The sequence below is a fragment of the Oreochromis niloticus genome, linkage group LG10 (assembly GCF_001858045.2).
Source record: "Oreochromis niloticus isolate F11D_XX linkage group LG10, O_niloticus_UMD_NMBU, whole genome shotgun sequence".
In the NCBI taxonomy this organism is placed as follows: Eukaryota; Metazoa; Chordata; class Actinopteri; order Cichliformes; family Cichlidae; genus Oreochromis; species Oreochromis niloticus.
The window spans coordinates 10294565-10300503 of record NC_031975.2 but is presented as its reverse complement, the minus strand read 5'-3'; the positions used below and the strand labels follow the sequence as shown (position 1 = coordinate 10300503).

The window sequence follows — 5939 nt, the reverse complement described above, 5'->3', positions numbered from 1 at the left end:
AACACTGTGATTGAGCAGAAGTACTGAGATGTAGTAGAAGTACTTTGATTTAGCAGAAATACTATGATTGAGGAGTAATACTTTGAAATAGGAGAAATATTGATACACACACATATTCACAGAGGGTAAAGTGAACAGGAGCGGTTAAGAGTCTGGGCCTGGTATATCTAGGTCAGTTAAATTGGCTGCACCTGCTGTAATCAGCCCTTACACACACAGACACAGAGAGAGGTATGAGTTTTCTTCAGTGTATTTCTCACATTCAGGATTTCCCTCGAACAAATGGCCATAATTTCCTAAACGTAGGGGCTAGAACGCTCATTCTGACACCGTTTTGTTCAGAAGAGATGGGGGAATCTTCAGGTGTTCATAATTCAGAGATAAAATATAAATTATTAAAGATATATGACTTGTAACACACTGTAACTGAGTAGAGGCAAAGCAAAAACTACCTTGACATGCCCTCAAACAATGTTTTGTAACTCTAAATCTCTATGGAGCATCAAAATCATTCTTTCACCGTAAGAAACAGCAGGCTTTGGTGAACAGTCATGGAAATTTTCAGGGCTCTGTTGAAATCCATCAAAAAGATATGATGAGAGAAAAAAGTGCCTCATTTCCAGAGTTTGAAATCTGACGAAATCTGAGAGAGGGACAAATTTCCTAACCTCAATCAAATGTAATTCATGGCCAAACGGTAATAGGTGAGAAAAAAATTCTTGAATTGTGAGCATCAGGAGAGTCTGAAGATATATTGGCACAAGCCTCATGTCTCAACTTTGTTTCATTAAGGAGATATGACAATTTGAAAATGCCTCTCATTAGAGAAATCCAGCGGTGATTTTGAACAAACTCTCCATCGACTTTCTATGGAGAGTTTTAAGACTTTGTGTTGCTCTAAGGAGATTTGCAAAAAATCTGTAAATCCTACAACAATGATAGTGACAATTTCTGAAAGCCAGTAAAAATACCTACGTTTTGATGTATAATTTGTGGGGGGTGAGTGGAAATTGAGCGAGTTGCAAGAAGTTGTTCAGACATGAAGAGAAAATTCAGAACAGACCAGCCCTCACTCTGAGTTAATTGCATAGCAACCATAACAACGCATGTATTTTCTGAAAAATCACAATTTTGCAACTGAAAACTTAAAGAGGTATAAAATTAAAACGGTAGAAGATCTGAAAAAGCTGAATCACTCAGGAATAGCCCAATAATCTGAGAACATTTTAAAGTTTGAATGGAGTTTCTAGGTGAAAGTATGACAAAGTAGTTAAGTTTCAAAAACAAGCAAGTTTTAGCAGAATTGTGGAAGTTTCCCATTCATTTCAATAGGACAAATTAAAGGAAAAAAGTGTAATATTTTAAAAAGTATAATAGTAATAAACACCAAAAGTCATAGCAGTCATTAGCAGAAAGAGCAGAACAGTTTAGAGTTTGAACGGAGAAAATCGGCTGAAAACTGACAGAGTAGTTAAACGGCGAAGAACGGAGCAACTAGAAGAATAATAAAGTATAAAGATAAAGAATAAAGAGAAACAGGAACTCAATAGTGTGGAAGCCCTTTGAGGGCATCCACACAATAAAGTATAAAGATAAAGAATAAAGAGAAACAGGAACTCAATAGTGTGGAAGCCCTTTGAGGGCATCCACACAATAAAGAATAAAGAGAAACAGGAACTCAATAGTGTGGAAGCCCTTTGAGGGCATCCACACAATAAGAATAATAAATCCGACGAATAGTAATAAGTGTGCCTCTTGGCATAGGCACACTTAATAATAATAATAATAAACAGAGCAGATACAATAGGGCCTTCGCACTCTCAGTACTCGGGCCCTAATTAAAGCTGCAAGCAGCATTATGAGGGCCCTCGCACCCCCAGCGCGTCGAGCCACGCCCAACACCCAAAACCAGCACGTCCAATCTGATGTCACATTGATGGAATTCATGCATTTAACCACCAGCTAACATTTTATCTCATTCAATCATGATTATATTCATCCCACTAGGTGGCGCTCTAACCATTACTGAAAAATGGCATAACAAACATTTCCGAGCTTGAGTCTTATCATGCCTGTGAAGTTTCGGAGAGATTGGACATTGTGTTTTTGAGTGACAGCAGATTACTGCTTCTTGGCGAGTAATTGAAACTCCACCTGCTGCCATGACCACCCCGTTTCCTTAAACGTAAAAAGCTTCGCAATTTAACATCACAAAGGTCTTTAGATTCCACACACTGAAGATCGTGTCAATCTGATGAAATCCCTTGGAGGAGTTCGTCAAAGAACGGTGCCTGAAAAGAGGGGAAAATGTCGCCAAAATTACACATTAATTTTAAAATGGCTGACTTCCTGTTGGATTTGGGATATTGCTCCAAGAGACTTTTTTGTACATCTTGATATCTTCCATAAGCTTGCCAGGTTTCAGACTCATAGATAAAACACAGAGCAGGGGCTGATGTTTTGAAATTTTGTAGGGGGTGCTGTGGAACCATTTTGCGCTATTCAATGAAAATGATCACATAACAAGAAAGCGCTCATCACATTGGAGGTGTGGGCCAAATTTCAAGACTTTTCAGACTTTCCAAGCCCCTCAAAAGCTACTTCAATTGTCATGGTGAACCGCCTTGCCACCAGGGTGCGCCGTTCAGTTTAAACTCACAATTTTCTCACTGAAGCATCAAGAGGGACTGATGGTGATATTCACCGCTTTTGAGATGGCCACGATGAACCTGTGAAAATCAGTACAACAAAATGAAAGACATGACATTTCCTGGTGCCACTAGGTGGCGCTCTACATATTCCTGACAATGGGCACATCAATCTGTTCAGGGCAGGTCTGACATCATGCCTGTAAAGTCTGGTACTGATCAGATTGGATTTCATTGAGTTACACTAATTTGTTTCTACATGGCGAGACATCAATATTCGCCATGCTGCTGGGGTCACACCCTTTCGCGAAAACTCACAGTTTTCACTGTAACCCAAGACCAACTCCTTAAGGCTTTCCTGGAGAAATTTGAGGCTGCAGATGTCAACCATAACAATACTGTACCCCAAAGTGTAAAACATGACATTTCCTGTTCCCACTAGGTGGCGCTGTCCCTGATGTCAAATATGGCAGTTGAAATATGTTCAGGGGTGGAGCCTTATCATATGTGTGGTCTTTGGTCCAGGTCGGACCATGTATGACAGAATGAGAGGCAATAAGATTTTCATGGCGAGTCATCGAAATTCGCCGTGGTGCCACTGCTTCACCGTATCGTGAAAACTGAAAAGCTCCGCAATTTAACATCGCCCAGGTGTGTAGTTGACACTGACCAAATATGAAGCTTATACGACCAAATCCCAAGGAGGAGTTCGAAAAAGTTCGAGGCATGGAAATGGCAAAATTAGAGCCAAAATGTCACCTTCACTTTTAAATTGCGGACTTCCTGTTGGGATTGCGTCAATGGTCCCACTGACTTTTTTGTTCGTCTTGGCATGATACACATGTGTGCCAAATTTCATACATGTAGCACAAATGATGTGGTCGTAGGGCTGCATTTAACAAGGCATAGGTGGCGCTCTAGAGCCATTTCCCAGTGCTCATATGTAAAACCATTAAAATACAAAATTTTTCACCAGACCTGGCATGTGTGCAAAATTTCATGAGTTTTTGAGCATGTTTAGGCCCTCAAAAAGGCCCTTGTTTTGCCTGAATAATAATAAGAAGAAACGGAGCAGATACAATAGGGCCTTCGCACTCTCAGTGCTCTGGCCCTAATAATTAAAGCTGCAAGCAGCGATACGAGGGCCCTCGCACCCCAGCACATCGAGCCAAGCCCAACGCCTAAAACCAGTGCATCCGATATGATGTCACATTGATGGAATTTATGCATTTAACCACCAGCTAACATTTCATCTAATTCAACCATTATTATAGTCGTCCCACTAGGTGGCGCTTTAACTATTACTGACAAATGGCATAACAAACATTTCCAACCTCGAGTCTCATCACGCCTGCGACCTTTGGGAGAGATTGGACATTGTGGCCGTTTATCAATGCCCAAGTACGCGAGTACGTACTCGCGTTCTCGGTGAGTACGTACTCGCCGAGAACGCACGGGAGTATGTACCCGCCGAGAACGCGAGCACGGACTCGTGGGCCGTCTCTCAATTCTCAAGTACGTGAGCACGGACTCGTGATTTGTACCAGCGTACGTGATGATGTCACAGGTCCGGAGTTTTTACTGCCGTCCCCTCCTAATTTAACTGTGAGTAACATGTTATGAAGCTTAACTTTAATCACAGCCAAACCGGTTTACTCAGGAACAAATAAAACACTGAAATAAACCAAACATTAACATTTAGAAGTGATCTAAGTAACTTATATATCATTTTTAACCTCAGTAGTGAAACCTCTATTAATACAAATAGTGTACATGTACATACGTGTACATACCTTAATAAAAACAAGCAGGTGAGATGTTAGAACGCTTTTATTTCTATTCTAGTGGACACTCAATACTATAGACAGCTGCTGGAGTTTCTTTAACCTGAGTAGTGAGAAGACCGCGAGCGGGCGGGGAAGGGAGGGGAGCGGGGGGGGACGATGTGCCGGGAGTCCGCTGTTGAGTTTTGGACGAAATGCATTCTGGGATATATAGCTGTCCCAAGTCTACACCGATGCATGCTCGATAAAATGGGCGGATCGAGAACACATCCGGGACTTTTTCGCGTTCTCGGCGTGATGCGTACTTCGAATTGGAACAGTACTTGGTCTCCGACTGATGACGTATCACGAGTACACGAGAACGCAAGTACGCACAAGTACGTATATTGATAAACGCCCTGTGTTTTTGAGTGACAGCAGATTACTGCTTTTTGGCGAGTGATTGAAACTCCACGTGCCACCATGACCACCCCGTTTCCCTGAACGTAAAAAGCTTCACAATTTAACATCACAAAGGTCTTTGGATTCCACACACTGGAGATCGTGGCAATCTGATGAAATCCCTTGGAGGAGTTCATCAAAGAACGGTGCCTGAAAAGAGGGGAAAATGTCGCCAAAATTACACATTAATTTTAAAATGGCTGACTCCCTGTTGGATTTGGGATATTGCTCCAAGAGACTTTTTTGTACATCTTCATATCTTCGATGAGCTTACCAGGTTTCAGGCTCATAGACGAAACACAGAGCAGGGGCTGATGTTTTGAAATTTTGTAGGGGGCGCTGTGGAGCCAATTTGCAAGATTCCATAAAAATAATCACATACCAAAAAAGCCTTCATCACATTGGAGGTGTGGGCCAAATTTCAAGACTTTTCAAACTTTCCAAGCCCCTCAAAAGCCACTTCATTGTTCATGGTGAACCGCGTTGCCACCAGGGTGCGCCGTTCAGTTTAAAGTCACAATTTTCTCACTGAAGCATCTTGAGAGACTGATGGTGATATTCACCACTTTTGAGGTGGCCACGATAAACCTGTGAAAATCAGTACAACAAAATGAAAGACATGACATTTCCTGTTGCCACTAGGTGGCACTCTGCATATTCCTGACAATGGGCACATCAATCTGTTCAGGGTGGGTCTGTCATCATGCCTGTAAAGTCTCGTACTGATCAGACTGGATTTCATTTAGTTATACTAATTCGTTTCTTCATGGCGAGACATCAAAGTTCGCCATGCTGCTGGGGTCACACCCTTTTGCGAAAAGTCACAGTTTTCACTGTAACCCAAGACCAACTCCTTAAGGCTTTCCTGGAGAAATTTGAGGCTGCAGATGTCACCCATCACAATACTGTACCCCAAAGTGTAAAACATGACATTTCCTGTTCCCACTAGGTGGCGCTGTCCCTGGTGTCAAATATGGCAGTTGAAATATGTTCAGGGGTGGAGCCTTATCATATGTGTGCTCTTTGGTCCAGGTCGGACAATGTATGGAGGAATGAGAGGCAATAC

The 5939-nt window shown here is 42.0% G+C and overlaps 1 pseudogene; it reads right to left on the bottom strand.

Moving 5' to 3' along the window:
* LOC109203825 (transcription initiation factor TFIID subunit 6-like) overlaps positions 1-5163 on the bottom strand; it is a 9550-nt pseudogene extending 4387 nt beyond the window's left edge.
* Positions 5164-5939: the final 776 nt, after the last annotated feature.